Source organism: Canis aureus, chromosome X, assembly GCF_053574225.1.
Source record: "Canis aureus isolate CA01 chromosome X, VMU_Caureus_v.1.0, whole genome shotgun sequence".
NCBI lineage: Eukaryota > Metazoa > Chordata > Mammalia > Carnivora > Canidae > Canis > Canis aureus.
Window position 1 is genome coordinate 38,622,606 of NC_135649.1, and position 19,730 is coordinate 38,642,335.

At 39.2% G+C, this 19,730-nt stretch overlaps 1 protein-coding gene across 3 annotated transcripts in view; it reads right to left on the reverse strand.

Moving 5' to 3' along the window:
• RTL4 (retrotransposon Gag like 4) overlaps nucleotides 1–19,730 on the reverse strand; it is a 498,694-nt gene that overhangs the window by 248,860 nt on the left and 230,104 nt on the right. The window contains exons 2-3 of one of the 3 annotated variants that reach the window (XR_013374509.1): nucleotides 18,434–18,577; nucleotides 16,971–17,589 (exon numbers count right to left, since the gene is read on the reverse strand). The exons of the other annotated variants lie outside the window; for them this stretch is intronic. The gene's annotated coding sequence lies outside the window, so the exon portion shown is untranslated. Of the gene's footprint in view, nucleotides 1–16,970; nucleotides 17,590–18,433; nucleotides 18,578–19,730 lie in introns of those variants that run through there. 3 annotated transcript variants of the gene reach the window in all.

The window sequence follows — 19,730 nt, forward strand, 5'->3', positions numbered from 1 at the left end:
CTGGGACCAAGCCCCAACTTCATCACTTTTAAGCTGGGTGACATTAAGCAACAGTCTTCATCTCTATAAGTCTTAGTTTCCTCAATTTCAGAATGTAGATAATTACACCCACCTTACAGGGCATCATGAGGACTGGATGAGATCATATGTAAGGTGGGAAGTACATCAGAAATTTTCAAACTTTTTACCATCTTATTATCTTCTTATAAAGCTGAATCTTATTATCTTCTTATTATCTTATAAAGCCCATCTTATTATCTTCCCCAACCACCACAACTCTGGAACCTTGGTTTTGAGGGGATTTTTTGTACTGAAATATATAAGGCAACTATGCTTTTCTAAAAAACATAAATAGTTGCCAATCAGAATAGTTCCAAAGGTCAGTATTACATCTGTGAATTGCTAAATTCTTATCCAAAAGAGAGGAAAAAACACTTTTTATTCTGAGGAGCCATATCTTGAGTAAGCGTTAAATTTCAATTGACTTCAATTGCTCCACATCTAGAAATTATTAAATGATAAGTGTTTGCAATATACCTCCCAAACTATGCTCCCCTCTCAACGCCCCCCACCCCCGCCCTTCCCCCAGGCTCACAATCCCTAACTATGGTTGGGCTATGGAGAACATGTTCTCAGCTCTCTTTTTTGATGCAGAAATAATAGGTAAAAGAAAATACACAATAAAGAACTGAGCTAGGGAAGAGGGGTAGGGGAGAACAGAAAGTCTCCATGAGCTTCATTTGGGAGAAAGATCTAGGGAGACAGAGCTGGGGAGAAATGGGACCTGTGGTGTGTGGAAAATATGAGAGTTCAGGAAATGGCCGAGGGAGTTTTGAAGAGCTCTCTCTGTTCCTTATGAATGTACTCTGTTCTTGACACTTTAATTTCAGAAAGAGCTTGCTGTGAAGATATCAACTGTTCTTTGATTTGTTTGATGTGGGACTTGTTTTCCTTTGCTTATAACAGTGAGAAATGGGGCCATGATGCAACTGGGCTTTATTCAAATTAAACAGCAAAATCTCTTAAACCAAGTCAAACTGTTTTCTAAACATACTGACTCATTCCATAAGGAAAAGAACACAGTCTTTAACTGCGAAATGTTTCCAAAGTTCTTCCAGGAGTCCTGAGGTATTTTCTCCAAAATGCATTAACTTCGTCTACAGCTGGGAGTCAAGCTCTGCTCTTTATTTGGCAGGATCTGTATCATTTACAACCCAAACCTTAGATTTTTAATGACAAGCTGTCATTTATTGAACACTTACTCTGTTAGTACTTTATAGATACCATCTTATTTAGTTCTTATAATAACACAATAGTGTTATTGTCCCTATTTTATAGATAAAGAAACAGATCAAGAGTTGAAGTGACTTTTCCAAGGTCACCCAGCAGAGCCATAATTCAAACCCAAATCTGTCCAATGCCATGACTTGTGCTTTCAATTTACTATACTTTGCTGCCTGGAAAGAGACTAATGGGTTACTTATCTCACAAATATAAACATTTTAATTATATACCCAAGGAATGACTCTGCACGAAGTTAGCAACAGAGATGTTTTTGAGTGGGGGACTATTTCTTCCCGAAACCGTGAGCAAATCTCTTCTTCCTGAGCCTTGATTTCTTCAACTCTAAAATGAGAATACTAATACCTGCCATACAAGGTTGTTTGCACGATTGATTGTGAAAAGAAATATAATACCAGAGGTGCTCAAAGAATAGTGGCTGTTGTTGCCAAGAGAATGAAGGGATTTTTATTTTTTAATGGATATTTATAAAGGAAGCAGTTCGTTCAAGTGAACTAAGGTAACATTAGCTGTGGACAAGGCACTATGTCTAGTATTAATTATTTTTAAGGTCATATCTTTTTTATTTTTATTTATTTTTAATTTTTTTAATTTTATTTTTTATTGGAGTTCAATTTGCCAACATTTAGCATAACACCCAGTGCTCATCCCACCAAGTGCCCCCCTCAGTGCCCATCACCCAGTCACCCCAAACCCCCCACCTCCCCTTCCACTACCCCTTGTTCATTTCCCAGAGTTAGGGGTCTCATGTAGTGAATGAAATTTACAAGGAATGGGTTTGGGTTGAGAAGGGCAGAGCAAACACATTAAGACTTCTCTTAAATGCATAGGGGTACTAAAGGGGAAGGTGCCTATGAAAGTACAGAAAGGGAGTAAAAGGACCGAAAGGAAATGAATGTGAAAACTGGACAAATCAAGGAAATAAGGTGAGTTAGGAAACAGGCCAGAGCACCTACAAGGAAGATTTTATTTTTTTATTTTTTTATTTTTTTTTTAGATTTTATTTATTTATTCATGAGAGACAGAGAGAGAGAGAGAGAGAGAGAGAGAGAGAGAGAAGCAGAGACACAGGCAGAGGGAGAAGCAGGCTCCATGCAGGGAGCCCGATGTGGGACTCGATCCCAGTTCTCCGGGATCACACCCTGGGCTGAAGGCGGTGCTAAACCCCTGAGCCATCCGGGCTGCCCTACAAGGAAGATTTTAAAGCAAAACTCTGGAAATCCTAGATACACTAGCAGGTAGAGAATGCCTTTTAAGTTGTACTTAATTGTGGCTTACATGGTGTAAGGAAGAAATGTGAGCTCATTACTAATATGTGAGCTTTCCTAAATATGGAGGAGGGGAAGAAAAAATGTCTCAGTGATGTTGACCACATGTGCCTTCTATAAAGTTTAAACAAGTTTATTGAATCAGAATTCTTGTCCAATGGTCTCCATTCCCACTGTCAGAAATGAAACATGTTGGGATCCAGTGATTAACTTGTTTCCCTAGAACTTATCTGAGGACCATCTTAAAAGTACAGCTAACAGTCCATGTTTCCATCAGGAAGTCAGATGGGAAAAAGGTCACAGGAAGGTCAGCCCTCCCTTAACAAACTAAAACCGAGGAAGAAAATCATCTAGGGCCTCAGCTTCTCAGTTCTTATTTCTGCCTCTTCTTCTCCTTCAGTGCTCTCCTATCCTCAGCCTTCTCACACACATTTCCATTTCTTTCATTCACAAGCACATATAACCTACTCCAAACAACTTCCCAGACCTTAAGGCTTCTTCAGGGCACAGCTTCCAGTGGTGCCATTAATACTGGAGCAGCTTATACAGCTTTGACAGTGTTGATTAAACCTCACTTCAAGTACCCATGGGCAGAGAAGAAGGAAAAAAGATTTCCCAGGGCAATGTCAGAGCCAAATAGCCCAAAGGGATTTGTTGCAAGACTGGAATTATTTTTGCTATCTCTCGTTTTATTGTAAAACAAAAGAAAGTTATATAAATTTCAGTCTATTCTACTAGATATTGCTATAGACTGAATTGTACCCCCCATGCAATTCATATGTTGAAGTCCTAACCCCCAATGTGGTGGTATTTGGAGATGGGTTTGAAGGGTATCAAGGTAGGAGGAAATTTTGGTTTTGGTTTATTAGAATCATCCTAAACCTCCTGCATCCGAAACCTCCTGCATTTCCATATCAGTGAAGTGATTTACTCCATCGAGGGTTTGGGTATACTGGCCCTTGTGAGTCCCTGATAAGAACAGGAAAGGCTAGCACATTGAATGATTAATCCAGAACAAGAAATCAACATACAACTGCTGCCCCAATCCACTCATTCACGTAGACAACCACTGTTTACCAAACCTCTACTATGTGCTAAGCAAAAGGCCAGATATTGAACATACAGAGAGAATTTAAACACAACCTGAAATGGGGAAATCAGACAAGGAAGGGGTGACTGGTATCCAGGAGAAAGGGAAAGATGCCCTTTTACCCCTATGCTCAACCTGTCCTCAAATTTCCTACTTATTAGCCCTTTATCCAATCGGAGAACTAGAATTGCTACTTATAAATAGTGTGAAGCTAAGTACTGAGAAAAAGTGGGGCCTTACCCACAATAGCTCATTTTTCACAGCACCAATTTGTATATACTGTTAGCTATGTGTTTGCTTTCAATATTTGCTTTCATTATGGAATTGGGAAGATCCAACTCAGGAATAAAAAGATCATTTAAAAAAAGCTGCCAAGTCTTATCCAAGCTTTGTCTCAGAGTAGCAGGTGATTTAGTTTGCTATATTTGAACAATGCTCAAAGTATTAAATTTATCTTCTCCCACTTGAATAGCAGATTTGAGACCTCTTAGGGACCTCTAAACCAGATTACTCCATTCTAATCCTAGTGCTTTAGCAAAAACACCAAGTAAATGGTATGATTTTAAGTCAAAGTTTTATTTTAGAAGCCCCCACAGATCTCAGGTACTCCCCATACCTACTTTTGCTTGTAGCTAATAGTACTAGAGAAGACCTTCCAATTGGAGCAGACTGTGATCACAAGATAAGTATGCAACATATGAGTCCACCTGTGCATGGCAATGAGGAAAAGGAGAAAGCCAGTGAGAGAATTATGAGGGGGAGATACCAGGCAGTTCTTGTTGAGAGAACAAAGATGAAAGAGCAACAGAAAGATGATCAGGGCAAGATTAAGAGACTTTAACAGTTCTCCAAATTCAAAATAACCAAGCTAAGGCATAGTAAGGATTACGCATGAATGTGAACCCAGGAGGCAACCAGAAAAATATGCTGAATTGGGGTGAGATGAATTGATGGGTGAAAGGGAGGGAAAATGAAAGATATTTGAATGGATAAAGAAGATGTGGTTTAGGGATCCCTGGGTGGCGCAGCGGTTAGGCGCCTGCCTTTGGCCCAGGGCGCGATCCTGGAGACCCGGGATCGAATCCCACATCGGGCTCCCGGTGCATGGAGCCTGCTTCTCCCTCTGCCTGTGTCTCTGCCTCTCTCTCTCTCTCTGTGACTATCATAAGTAAATAAATAAAAATTAAAAAAAAAAGAAGATGTGGTTTATGTATACAATGGAATATTACTCAGCCACTAGAAACGACAAATACCCACCATTTGCTTCGATGTGGATGGAACTGGAGGGTATTATGCTGAGTGAAATAAGTCAATCGGAGAAGGACAAACATTATATGGTCTCATTCATTTGGGGAATATAAAAAATAGTGAAAGGGAATAAAGGGGAAAGGAGAAAAAATAAGTGGGAAATATCAGAAAGGGAGACAGAAGACGAAAGACTCCTAACTCTGGGAAAAGAACTAGGGGTGGTGGAAGGGGAGGTGGGCGGGGGGTGGGGGTGACTGGTTTATGGGCACTGAGGTGGGCACTTGACGGGATGAGCACTGGGTGCTATTCTATATGTTGACAAGTTGAACACCAATAAAAAATAAATTTATAAAAAAACTTTATGAATGAAATTCACTGAATGGATGCATGTGTGTGTTAAAACTGGATAATAATAAAAACAGTTGAAAATCACCAAGAAAAAAAAATGAAAGATACCTTTAAAAATACCCTGAGGAATCTTATCATGTGTATCCTATAAGTCCTGTACAATAGCCCAAAGATATTAAGAGATCATTTGCAGTGAAATAACCCTGTAAAGATAAAAATTTGCCATGAAGTTACTTCCTCAGATAGGAAAGCAACATCCAACCAGCCTGGGGATCCAGAGTATTGACATGCTATTTCTGAGGTAATTCGGATTAGTGGACATGAGCGTGGGTTTTTGTATTAGAAAAGGCTGGGTGTGGGTTTTTCTCAGGGACTTACCTAATTGGGTGACCTTGAACATGTTAAACTCTGAACTTCAGCATCCCCCACTGTCAAGTGAACACAATATAAGTGCCTGCCTACAGGTTTGTATGAATTAAATGAGATACTGAATGTAAATGGTTGGTGCAGAGCCACACACATAGAAAAATGTTGAATATGGCAGGTTGAGGATGGTAATGCCAGCATTAAGGGACCTGTGATCCCAGAGGTGTCATATTCATACAAGGTTTCTAATAGATGCTGAGAAGAGAGGGACAGGGACCCTGAAAAGAGCACAGAAAAGTGCCTAGGACAAGTTCCTCATCTTTCAGATTTTAGCTCTTAGTCATGTGTACAAACAACACTAGGACCACTGTAGAAGCTCTTCCACTTTGCTCCCACCAGCCTCCCAGGGAGAACAGTTTCCAACAGAGGTGGCAGGGAGCGCTAAATGTTGTGGGGAGACTGGTCTCCACTGCATCCAATGTCTCGACACAAAGCCAGTATAAAACAGAAAATGTTTGCCAAACATAGGGCTCACCCAACCTGGGCAAATGGTTCTGCTTCCCTCCTTCCATCCCTCCCCTCTTCATAAGTGATTACTTCCAAGGACACCTTTTTTATCCAGTTAAAAGATAAAATATGTTAGTTAAGAGCTCTGGGGTCAGCTTACTATGTTTGAAAGCTACTCCTCTAGTAACTTGTGTGACCTTGGACAAGTCACGGAATCCCTCCAAAGGTTGGTTTCCTCACTTGTAAGATAAGAATAATTAGAATTGACCTTCTTTACAGGATTGTTGTGAGACTTGAGTGATATAATACATGTTAGGTTCTTCTCTTGGATCCCTGCCTGTGTCTAAATTCTAGATAAGTGATTGCTATGGTTATTTGATTGTTACACATTGTTCTTTTGACTAGCACACCATAATTCAGTCCCAGACTGGAAATGAGATCTGAACAAATGTACTTCAAAATCAAATATTCTTGACAAATACCCACCATTTGCTTCAACGTGGATGGAACTGGAGGGTATTATGCTGAGTGAAGTAAGTCAGTCGGAGAAGGACAAACATTATATGTTCTCATTCATTTGGGGAATATAAATAATAGTGAAAGGGAAAATAAGGGAAGGGAGAAGAAATGTGTGGGAAATATCAGAAAGGGAGACAGAACATAAAGACTGCTAACTCTGGGAAACGAACTAGGGGTGGTAGAAGGGGAGGAGGGCGGGGGGTGGGAGTGAATGGGTGACGGGCACTGGGTGTTATTCTGTATGTTAGTAAATTGAACACCAATAAAAAAAAAAAATAAAAAAAATAAAAAAAAATAAAATAAAAAAAAAAAAAAAAAAAAAAAAACAAAATCAAATATTCATTGAGCATAACAATGCTGGAGGGGTTTTTTTTTTTGGGGGGGGAGAGGTATCAAGATGGACACCGAAACACCCACCCACAATCAGCTCTCACAAATCTGTCATTCTCTCCCCTCCCAATGACATTTGGCCAGGGGCTTTTGAAAACCAGCAATAGGCTTTGAAGGGAAGCATTTCCTCTGCATCCTCTACCTCACCTCACCCCAAGTTACCAACAAGGGAGCAGAAATCTCGTCAGACCAATCACAGAATTTCAGACCAGGAAGGGAAAGGCCATTCCAGGTCATCTAGTGAAACCTTCTCTGAGGTCCAGAGAGGCCAAGTGGCTTTTTCAAGTTCCCACAGCAAATTCATGGCTGAGCTGGCAGTGGAAACCAAACTCCCTAATTCTTGTGCAGCTTTCCAAAGGAGGCAGCACGTGACAAAATCTGAACATTGCACAATGTCCCTCCGAGAGTACAGCACTGGCTGTACAATGGCATATATTATACAGGGAATAACAATTGTGTTTCTTCTCTCTCTGCTGAGCTGTATTTGGCAAGTTGTTGGTACTGAAAAAGGTGTAGCTGTAATTCACTATGACTACTTCTCATCCCCTCTATGAACATGCCATGTGTTCAGTCATTTGCTTGCATATAGATTATTTATGTTATGAAGAATCTGCATATCCACCCAGCCCAGATATAGGAGCTACTAACAGCTCTTGAGGGGTGTGGAGTATTTTTTTTTCACCTTTTGACAGCCCTTGGCATTGTTCCTGATGTGAAAGGGATTCTTAAAAAGCTTTTGGTGACAGTCAAATCTTAGTAATGTGTCAGTGTTTGTGGAAGAGAAGCAAGGAGAGATAAGGAAGGAGATATGGAAGAGTAGGGTGGGGGAAGTGAAGCATGAGGAAAGAGTGGGTGGAAGGAAATAAGACAATAATGGGGAGCTCAAAAAGTTTATTAAGAGTTATTATATCTCATTCTAGAACAATATATGAGAGTTTCTCAAATCATGTGTTGTGGAATAGTGTTCAGTGGGCTGCCACACAGGTAATATTTTTGAGTCAAAATAATTTTGGGAAAGAAAATTCTGGTAAGCAAAGAGTAATCAGTTTTCTTTACTGCAGGACTACTTGGTGTCTTTTATATGTTGACCACATCCCCATAAGATACTGCATACAATGCTCCCCCATATTTCTTTGGGGAACATGCTTTCAGTCCTTTCATCAAGAATAGGTCCCTCCAAAACATTTTTAATCAGTAGTAAAACTAGAATTGCAGCCTACATCTACCCATTCAGGTGTTTATTTACGTCTGCCAAAACAACTGCATACCTTTACAGTACCCTAGGAGATAACATACTTATATATACACACACAAATACACAGAACAGGCTGGTACCTTGAAGAAGGGCATCTTGGCCACCGTCTCATGTGAAGTTTCCTTCCCCATTGCTAACACTATTGGCTCTAATCATTGCTGTCTTCCTAGCATGGCCTCAGCGCCACAAAAAGACACAACTGGAGTTGTGAACTTTATCCTTAGGCAGCCTTCCTTGGACATCAGCCACAACAAGGTCCAGATCCCTCACTTTGAGGACTAGGGTCCACACCCAATTTCATGACCATACTCAAATCAAAAAGAGGAAGAAAACAACATTAGCCTCTGTAAAGATCATAAATGTAACACTGGGGTCAGTAGCTAGTGGAAGATAGTAGGTAACAATTATTACTTTGTCAGCACTAGTTAGTGGGTGGCAGTAATGTTGTAGTAATGGTTGTAGTATAGGCACCTCTACATATTGAAATGTAAAACGTTATTCAGAACATGTTATATAGTGGATTTACATAAAACGCAATCTTTTTTTTTTTTATAAAACACAATCTTATATTTCATTGTTTTGAATGGGAAAATAACAGTACATTCCCAATTCATCCAAAGTCCCAACAAATATTAAATATTTCTAAAACATTCCTAATTATTGCTTAAACACTCTTAAATAACTATATGTCAATTCATAAAGTATTTATTAATAGTATAAAGCATTTAAAACATCAATGTCTAATTATTTAACACTTTATAAACTCATCAGTAGGTACTTTTATGTTTGGTATACAACAATTTACAATTTCAGAAACAAATTGTATTTCCTTTTTGAACTGCAATGAACATACACTGTAATTCAAATGAACAATGAAATGATATGTTTGAGATTCTCAAGACTCTGTCCCCATGGACCCTGGTTGATAGTATCCTCAGGCACTTTATTTTATTTTATTTTATTTTATTTTATTTTATTTTATTTTATTTTTTCCTCAAGCACTTTAAATAAGCAAACACTGAAATTCATAGACGGGCAGCCCCGGTGGCCCAGCAATTTAGTGTCGCCTTCAGCCCGGGGCATGATCCTGGAGACCCAGGATCGAGTCCCATGTCTGGCTCCTTGCATGGAGCCTGCTTCTCCCTCTGCCTGTGTCTCTGCCTCTTTCTCTCTCTGTGTCTCTCATGAATAAATAAATAAAAATCTTTAAAAAAAAGAAACTCATGGACAGATAAAGTCTTAGGAAAGAAATGTGGGGGAGATGATAGTGATGTTTTTTACTAGTTTTTAATAGTGATGCTTTATATCAGTTGAGACCCAAGATGCCATCTTATCCAGAGAGGAGTATGCTCTATATTCTTTGGATGGGACTTCCACATGACTTGAATGTTTCATTTGAGGGCTTTCAATTTGAATAGTGAATTTGGGGTAGACGTTTTTGTAACTTGTTATAATGATTGTCCAGATAGTGAGAGTTCAGATAGCAAGGGATATCTATATAGTAGTAGTGGTAGATTCTCATTTACTGAAAACTTCACTTACGAGCAAGATCCCTGTTTGGCTCATTTAACAATGTATTCCTAGGGTCTAAGCACAACGCTCAGCACATTGCAAATGCTCAACAAATATTTGTTCAATGAATGAATTGAGCATAAACTAAGTAGCAGGCACTAAGCAATTTACCTGTGTTATCTCATTGAATCTTAATATTAACAACTTTATGAGGTAGGTTTTGGCATTATTCCCATTTTTCAGATAAGGAAACTGAAGCCTAGAATTGAAGAGGAACTTGGCCAACATTACATTTATGTGTCAGGGCAAGGGACTTGAACCTCTGCCTTCCTGAGTCCAAAACCAATGTTTTCAACTATTATCCTATCTATACGTGATTCTCTTCTCTCATTTAAAACTTCAGATAAAAAATAAAATAAAATAAAACTTCAGATACCTGTTTGGGTTCCTTCCATAAGCTAGAGTGGTTTCTGATACCTCATGTCAGAAACCTTGGGGAAAAAAAATCTGCTTCTGAGAATTATGAATGTCCTACACATGATTTCACTAATACTGTTAAGCCAAGCCTTTAAATGCTATGACATACTTTGTTTTTTTTCTTTTGTTAGCATCAATAATAATTATAACTACCAAATGTTGAGCCTTCATTGTGTGCCAATCAGGCACTGGACTATGTAGTATTGTTTATAGGAAAACCACAGGCCCAAAATGGTGTCACGTAGGCCAAATCATCAAAACCTAATTTAATTGTAGTTTCAACCTCCCCCAGAATTACAGTATTAATCAGTTAGCCAGGAATTTTTTGATCAGAGCCAATGAAATAATCTGCCATGTGGGCCCTCTCCATTCTCCTAAGGAATATGAGGTAATCTGCATGATAAGACCTCCTGTTCTTCCTTTTAGGAAGTGACCTTGCCTGGGACAAACCTTTTCTTTTGCTAATAACTTCTTACCCCACCCTCCTTCCTATAAAAAAACTTCCATTTTGGACAACTTGGAGCTCCCCTCTACTTGCTAGATGGGATGCTGCCTGATTCATGAGCTGATTAACAAAGGCAATCAAATCTTCAAATTTACTTGGTTTAATTGTGATTTTTTTAAAAATATGTATTTATTTATTTGAGAGACAGAGAGCATGCATGCATGAACAGGGGGAAGGGCAGAAGGAGAAGGCAAGAATCTCCAGCAGACTCTCTGCTGAGCACAGAACTGAACACAGGGTTCCATCCCAGAACCCTGAGATCATGACTTGAGCCAAAATCAAGAGTTGAATGCTCAACTGACCAAGCCACCCAGGTGCCCCACACTTTGTTTTTTTTTTATCAATATCCATCATTTCAGTTAACCTTCAAAGTAGCCTGATGACATACTGTTATAATTCCCATTTTATAGACAAGGAAACTGAGACATGGAAAGGTTAACTAACTTACTTAGGCAAATATCCAGTAAATGATAGAGCTGAAATTTGAACTCAATGTGTCAGATTACAGAGCACATGATTTCGGTCACTTATCATACCACTGATGACTAGCTGATAAACCAGCCCATATGACAAAACAGCAGACCTTACTGCTGCTGCCTTATCAACTGTTGTCAGGCCTTGAAGAAGTCCCACCCTCCTTCTGTTGGCTTTTATAAATCCTACTGTTTTTCCATACTCAAACCAATTTCCACTTCATCCAAGAAGCCTTCCCTGACTTTTGTTTGAAACCTCAGTGATTGCTTTCTCTGCTAGGTACCCTCCATCACTGCATGTGTGAGCCTCAGAGAGTTGTCAGTTCCTACTTCCCCTGCACTGGCATCCAGCATCTCTGGTGTAGATGTCTTCTGTGCTCTCACTGGTTGGACTGGAAGCTCACATAGTACAAAACCCAGGTTCATTGTGAAGGGGAGCAGAATATGCCACCACTAGATATGCCTCTTCGGTGTAAAGATTATATTGAGTGAATCATTTTTAAGAAACAGCAAACACAGGAAAAGCTCTGAAAACTGAGAAAGAAGTTGCTCTTTTGTAAGAGATACGTACATTTATTTTAAAAATCTCCACTTGTAAGGGTATCTCTCTTTCTGTACCAGAAGGAGGAAGATGACCAAATCTCTAGAAACTCTTATCAGTGGGCAAGTCAATGAGTTAAACATGCATAATAACTTTACCTTTGTTTACTGTGCTTTTCCTGGTAACATCCCATAACCAGTTCCTCATTCCCTCCCTCAACATCTTTCTTTTGTTTTTATTTTTTTATTTTTATTTTTTTAATAATAAATTTATTTTTTATTGGTGTTCAATTTGCCAACATACAGAATAACACTCAGTGCTCATCCCGTCAAGTGCCCCCCTCAGTGCCCGTGACCTATTCTTTTGTTTTTAGCTACAGATAGCATTTAAAGTGGTGGCTTGAGTCATTTAGGGGAGATATTCAGTTTTCCTGGCTCTCTCATGTATGCAGGAGGTATACATGCCATTAAACTTCTGCTTGTTTTTCTCTCATTAATCTGTCTTATATTATAGGAGGGTCTCTGGCAAGAATCTGGAAGGGTAGAGGGAAAATTATTTTTCCTCCCCTACCACTGGTTCTGGTTATGTATTTCTTCACCATAAGTACAGTGCCATGAGCACAGTAGGGACAGGAGAGTATGGCTGCAGTGTCACAGGGTATAGGTGAATCTTTTTGTTGTTGTTGTTGTTACTGAAGCAATATACATCTACTGTTAAGAACTTAGAAAATATATATAAGAAAAATGGAAAAAATACTCTTTCATCTAACCACCTAGAAAGAACCCTTGTTAACAGCTTAACAGTTTTGTGCACATTTTTTGTACGTGTTTTATGCATGCATGCTCATAGATTTTACCCATCAGAGCTCAAGCTATTTAAACTAACTTGTAACTTGCTGTTCCAGTAAAAAGACATAGTGAATATTTTGCTATGGCACTGAATGTGCTTTTACATCATTTTTAAAAGAATATATAATATAGCATATAGCATACAATAGAGTTGATTTAATGTATTTCTTAAATATTGAACATCTAGATTATTTCAAATTCTTTGCTATTCAGACAAACTTGAAGGAACCTAAATGTTATTGCTAGAGGAGTGATTAAATAAAAATGGTACGACCATTCAGTGGAGTATTATGCCTGTTACAAAGCTTAATGTAGAATGCCTAAGTGATGATATGGAATGATTACCAAGATATATTATTAAGTAAAAAGAAAAAAACTGGAGGATCATGTGTGTAACATGGCCTGTATTTTGGGTAGGTGGTTTTATTGCAGAGATTTTTTTTCTGGAAACACATATAGATATAAAAAACACAACATGGTAATTAGTGGTTTTACCTGGGAAGGCATGGGACAAGAATGGGGCAGGAAGAGGCTTTTTTCCCCCTTAATTCTATACCTTTCAAAAGGATTGAATATTTTATCTTGTGCAATATGTATACATATATACAGTATGATGATGCAAAACCTTGTCACTAAATATTTGTACATACTTATGATATGAGATTTTTCAACATGTTGGGAAGGAAAAGGCAGGGACAAGTTATAGTGTCACTGAGTTGCCAAGGACGTTGATAGAGAACATACTGTCAGGAAGAGTAAACATGTCCCCTGGGAAGGCCCAGGAGGCACTCTGCTCCATTGCAGAGTTGCTGAAGGCAGGCTTCCCAGATCAACCCACAATTGCAGACATCAGAGCCCAAGGGGAGAGTGAGGCTTCCAATTCTTGCTCTAAAGCAGTGCTTTCTCAGTGTGTTCTCTGAAGCCTTCAGAGGGTGCTGAAAGAGATGCCAAATTGCCTGGCTGCCATTTTGCCCAAAGTAGATTAATCTTTTAAAGAATTTTAAATTGTGGTAAAATGCACATAACATAAAATTTACCATCTTAAACATTTTTAAGCATGCAGTTCAGTGGTATTAATAAAGCGGATTTACCTTTAAACTTATTCATACATTGTGGCTCCATAGTTAGAAAACATTTGATCACTAATGCTCTAAACACAATATTTCCTGATTTTTCCAGGCCATGGCACAGGTGAAAAATGATACAGTTTGTATACTGCATCAAAGTAGAATGAAAAGCAAAAATGGCTATATTGCTTATGGCCAAAGGCAAAGTCTGCTGATGGGACTCTGGCTGCCTCAGTATCTACCAGGGCATCTGGAAGGATGAATAGCTCAGCACACCTGTAATTCACTCAGGGCATATACAGAAGCTTGATACCTTCTGTCTGGTGCGATACAGACCCAGAAACCAGTAACAGTAGTATGGCTTCTGTACTGTGCTGTAGGCACACACAAGAGGAAAACATCAATTCTATCTGGGGCTGAGGAAAGATAGAAAATGAGTAACATGAAAGATATTATCTTCTCTTCTAGAATTCCTATGGTAGGTGAGACAGAGTTCACTGGAATGTAAGAAAAGGCAGCCAGCACTGGAAAAGGAAAAAAGATGGACAAAATCTGTCTTCCCATTTCCTCAACTCCTGTCTTTTTGACCTAAGAATAAGTTAGGGAGAAAAAAGGCTGAGGAAGACAAGGGCAAGAAAAGGGATTCTCAAGGGGGGAAAACTCAGAAAGGAAAAGAAAACAAGAGAGTAGGGAAGGATACTCTGAGGTCATACTGAGAGCTGGTAGGGCAGGGGTATAGGAGAAAGTCACAGTATCTCTACAGGTTTGGGGGGTAGTTAAATATAGAATGGAGTAAAGCTAAAAGGGACTTACTTAATTCTGCCATAACTCCTAAGATGTGCCCAGGAATTCTAGAGTGGGACCAAAATGCAAGATGTCTTAAAATATGCATAAGTATTAGCCAGATAAAGGGGAAATGGGCCAACAGCATGAATTAAGGCACTAAGGCAATTCAGGGAATTGGTGAACTTCAAGGTCCTTTGGTGTGGCCAGTTTTAGGGTGCATGGGGAAGAGATGGAAAATGAGGCTGGATAGAGAGGAAAGTCCAAGGATTAGAGGAAGGGTATTATACTATAAGGCCAGCCTTGGCAGCTGCCTCCATAGGGCCTTGGCATCTCTGAAGGAAAATCACTTTCCATCCTCCACCCCCCTGCAGTGTGGCAAAGGACAAGCAAGGAAATAAATAGCCACATAGTTCATCCCAGTATAAAAGAATATATTTCAGCAACATTTTTTGATAATATATTTTAGCAGTGTAAAATACAACTGATTGTTGTCACTCATCTGATTTTGGAATTGGAGCATTTGAGTACAATCTTTGTGTACTTCAATATAAAACACTCTATACAAATTGCATAGCGATTCCAATGGGAAAAATAAAAGAATGCAAACTTAATGACCTGTACTCAGATTGCTTGATGAAGTTGGCATTAGAGACGATGAAGGCAGGAATGGAAATAAACCCATTAAACTCACTTTTTCTGGGATGCTGCCCATCAGCCACAGCTGAAAATGATTGGCCATAAAACCTCAGAAGTTCAAGGTCCTGAATTTGGCTCTGAGGCTTGGAGTTGCAGAAGGACAGAAGGAGAGGGTTATGGCTCTGGTGTGTTTCAGCGGCATGGGTAGGCTGTCCCTGTGGCCCCTGATGTTCCTGTGTCCTGTCTCTAGCAGGCAGGCTCCTATAGTAAGGGCCAGTGATATGTTTGGTTTGGTCTTTTAAGGATTAGGGATTATTGAAATCACTTAAGAGCAACAAGTAAAGAGAAGAGAAGCTAAGTGTCTACACTTCAAGTGGGCCTGAAGAAAGGAACCTGATGGAAAATACCAAGAAGCATAAAGCCTCCGAAGCCAAGGAGAAGAGGGGATGTTAGGAGGATGAAGAAGGCAACAATATCCAATTATGATGGTTTCAGTGGTGGGAGACTATAGAAGTGAGATGAAAGAACACATCAGTTCCTGCCTTGAGAGGCTTACTTCAAGGTTTCTGTGAGCTCTCCAAATAATTTTGGATGCACTTAAAAATAATGAAGTAATTTTCAAGGAGCAAATTGCTCTTGTGTTGCCTCCATAAAATCTTCTATAGTGAAACATAGGCATACTGAAACTCATGGTCATACTAAAAATTAAATGCCCTTATTTTTGGGGGGCAGCCCTTGGAGACAAAAAAAAAGTATGTTATAAAGTTGAGTTATTTAAAAAAAAGTATTTGTAGCAATATCTAACAATAGTGGACAAACCATGTCCTGTTCAAAGATTGGTACACTGCTGGGTCTACTAGAACATACATGAGTTCTCATTAAAAGAGATTCATTTAGTATTCAGCAATCAGACCAGGTATTGAGCTTGCTAATTACTAATGAAATGAACTTCCTAGGATGTTAGCTATGTAAAAGATACCAGGGTAGCTACAATGAACATGCTATATATTCCCAGAAGACTAAGTCTGAGTTAAAGTATCAGGGTTAAAAGTAGTGTGAGATGTCACACTATGTAACAGATACACAAACGTTCTGAGGGACAAATAGTTGTTATTTTCGAAAAATCCTAGAACACCCTGAAAATATTTGATCCACTGCCCTCATTTCCCAAAACCTTGCCTATGTTGTGGGTTCTAAGCCTGCTTGGGCTTATGCAATTAGTATAAGATTATATAAATCTGCACTCAAAATCTGTGTACCTCTAACAATTATCTACAAAATATGGGTCTATAGGTATGTCTCTGGAGAGAATTGGTAGCTTTCATGTCATTCCCAAAGTGGTCAAAGACCCTCCACCCCCCAAATAAAGAACCACTTCTAGACTTTTTTTATTTAGGAATAACCATCCCAGTAAGGTTTCTTGAGTGTAGGACTTGCTATTTTATACCTATTGATCAGTTCTAGACATCTAGCCAATGGGGCAGCACCTGTGGAAACTGACTTTGGAGTTTCTGCTCAAAAGTAATAGACTTAGGGAATTTGGCCAAGTCACCATTTAGACTGTGTCTAATATTCTGAACAACCACCAAGCCCCTGCAGGTATGATTTCCATGTCCAAAACCTGGGAGGCTGTTTCTCAAACAATGTAACCTTAGAAACAGTTTTATGACCAGGAAATATTATAGATTAGAAACTAGTGTACTTTTAGTTAATATGATTGCCTTTGGTGCCAGAAAGAAAATTAATTTTAGCCAAGAACCATTTTAATTCCCTTTGTTCCATCCCAAGGGAGGTATAATTCCACCAGACACTCTGCTGTTCAGGTGACTGCATGAGCCTGTCACTTCATTTTTATTGATTAAGATCACAAAAGTCATGAGCAGACAGTATACAGGTAATAGTGGCAGGTAACCATAACATCCCTGAAATCTCACTGGAAGTGTATGATTCATTTTAACAAACTGAACAGATAATGGATGCCCTGTTCTGTAGAGTTGGCAACTAAAGGGCAAGAATAAAGCAAAAGTTGGGGAAGATAAAGAACATATCTGTTAGTGGAATGCATGCTTTCAGAATTGGGTATATGATTGTAGTTGGGGGCCATTAATGGAGACTCTCTGTGACTCAGCTAGCTACAGAAGGAAGATGAAAAGTACTCCTAACAGAGAGAACAGCTTGTCATATCTATCTCTTTAGACATCTTGCCCTCATAGACAATAATGACCATACCTGACATTTCCTTTGAGTTACAGAAAACAAGAGTTACAAAAAGAAGAAAAATCAAAGAGCTGCTGGAGGTCCAGATTGGCTTGTCCTTTGATTCTCTGCAGGCTGCCTGTGTTGCCATTAGCAATTCTTAGGACAGAAGCTTTCACAAGCACAGTAGAAAGAGCAAAGTTTCCCTCTTTACACAGTAGATGTGTTCTTGGGAACTCAGATGGAACTTGAGAACTGAAAGTCAGTGAATAACAAAACAGTTGGTTCTGTTAAAAGAATGTTTGGTTTTCTAGTAAGGTCTTTATTAAAAAATTATATATATATATATACACACATATTTCTAAATTATATAGCATATATTCAGATTTTTTCCTTATTGAATAGAATATATATATTTTGGATTTGAGGTATTTTGATCCATACATTAAGGGGTGAAATCTTTAGGTCAGCTCACAGTCCAACAAAAAGAAATACTGAGATGTACTTAGATTGTGAGTTTAACAAACTTAACATTTTCTAAAATTTTCATTTTATGTAATTTTAATAGAGTTTGTTTTATAAACTAGATCCTATATTAAGTGCCTATTTAAAGGAAACCTCTAGGCAAGGAATCATCTTTTAATAATTGTGATGCTAAGCACCACATTTCATAGTACTGTGTATTCAAATTTTTGCTTATCAGGTGCTTTTGGAAACGGAGACACATGGGTATTCAATGTGGGGAACAGGCTCCAGAGGCCCTTGCATTGCTAATCATTATCCAGCAGCACCGTCAGTTCTCCTAATTTGGGGAGAAGGGGGTATAGAGAGATGCCAGACCACAGGTAGTTTTTCCTTCTCAAAAAGCAATAGGAAAAAAACAAAGAACAACTAAAGGTCTTCTGTTTTATATATCCTTTCTTGGCCAAGAAAATTATTATAGTCTGGGTTCCTGGCTGGCTTTCAGCTCTGGAGGGGGTGGAAGCATCAGAAGTGGCAAACACATTTGGATATTTTCAGAGACTTGAACAGAGGCAAAAAGCGTGGAGAATACGGAAAATGCACATTCACTCCAGAGGTTATTGACAAGATTAATTACCTCATAAGTGCCTTAATAGGATGACTCCAAGCATATTGCAACTATAATTATCCATAAAAATCCTAATGAATTCAATTTCTTCAGAAATCACCCTGCTGCAACTGGTGAGTGTAGGAGAAGTAGGGGGAGGAGGCAGTCCAGCTCCTAAGGAGGAAAAGCAGGAGGGAAAGATAAGGAGAGGTGGTTGGTGAAACTAGCAGGTGTCTAATTAGGTCAAGTAGTTTCTGGTGAATGGTGTTTATTCTGGCTTTTGCCTTATGATGTTTTGTAATGATCTATGGACTCCTTTTTTACATGCCAGTGTTTCTGTTGAAAACATGCCCAAACATCACTCTTTCCCTTCCCCCCCACGACCCCAATGTGTTGTGTGTGTGTGTGTGTGTGTGTGTGTGTGTGGTTGTGTGAGCACATATACACACATCTATATTCATGAACTTGGCTCAAACCCTCTTTGCAAAATGCACACTCTAAAAAGTGGGCCAACTCTCATCCTGGTCAAACTAAAAGGAAAGAAATCTTACTCAGTGGTGCTCTCCACATTTTCTATATCCTGCTACCTACTTGGGTACCTTCCCACTTCCGGGACTTTCATGTTGCCTCCGGACTACTTAGGACCCTTTTCCAATACTCATCTCCCATGCAAGGACCTACTTAGAATTGGTCCTGCCTCCCTTTTCCCATGTAAAATGTTCCTATCTTGCATCTTCTTCCCACAAAATAGTGCTGTCACCCAGCTGCTTTACTGAAAATGTAATGACTAAGAAAGGTATTTTAGACTAGAAGTCAGAATGACCCTATACCACTTAATGGCCATGTAGTTTGGGGGAAAAATCACTTAACTTCTCTAAACTCTAGTTTCTTTCTCTGAGAAAAATGCTTAAAAAAATGAAACTTGTTCTGCCAATTTCATAGGTCAGCTATGTGCCCAAGGTTACCTGGGTAGTATGTGATAGCAGAGGTGTATGGACATAGGTTCACAGACTCTCAGTCCAGTGCTCCTTCTACCACAGACTACTGAATGGTACAAATAGGAATGTGCGAGGAGGAGGGGCAAGATGGCGGAAGAGTAGGGTCCCCAAATCACCTGTCTCCACCAAATTACCTAGAAAACCTTCAAATTATCCTGAAAATCTATGAATTCGGCCTGAGAATTAAAGAGAGAACACCTGGAATGCTACAGTGAGAAGAGTTCGCGCTTCTATCAAGGTAGGAAGACGGGGAAAAAGAAATAAAGAAACAAAGGCCTCCAAGGGGGAGGGGCCCGCGAGGAGCCGGGCTGAGGCCGGGGCGAGTGTCC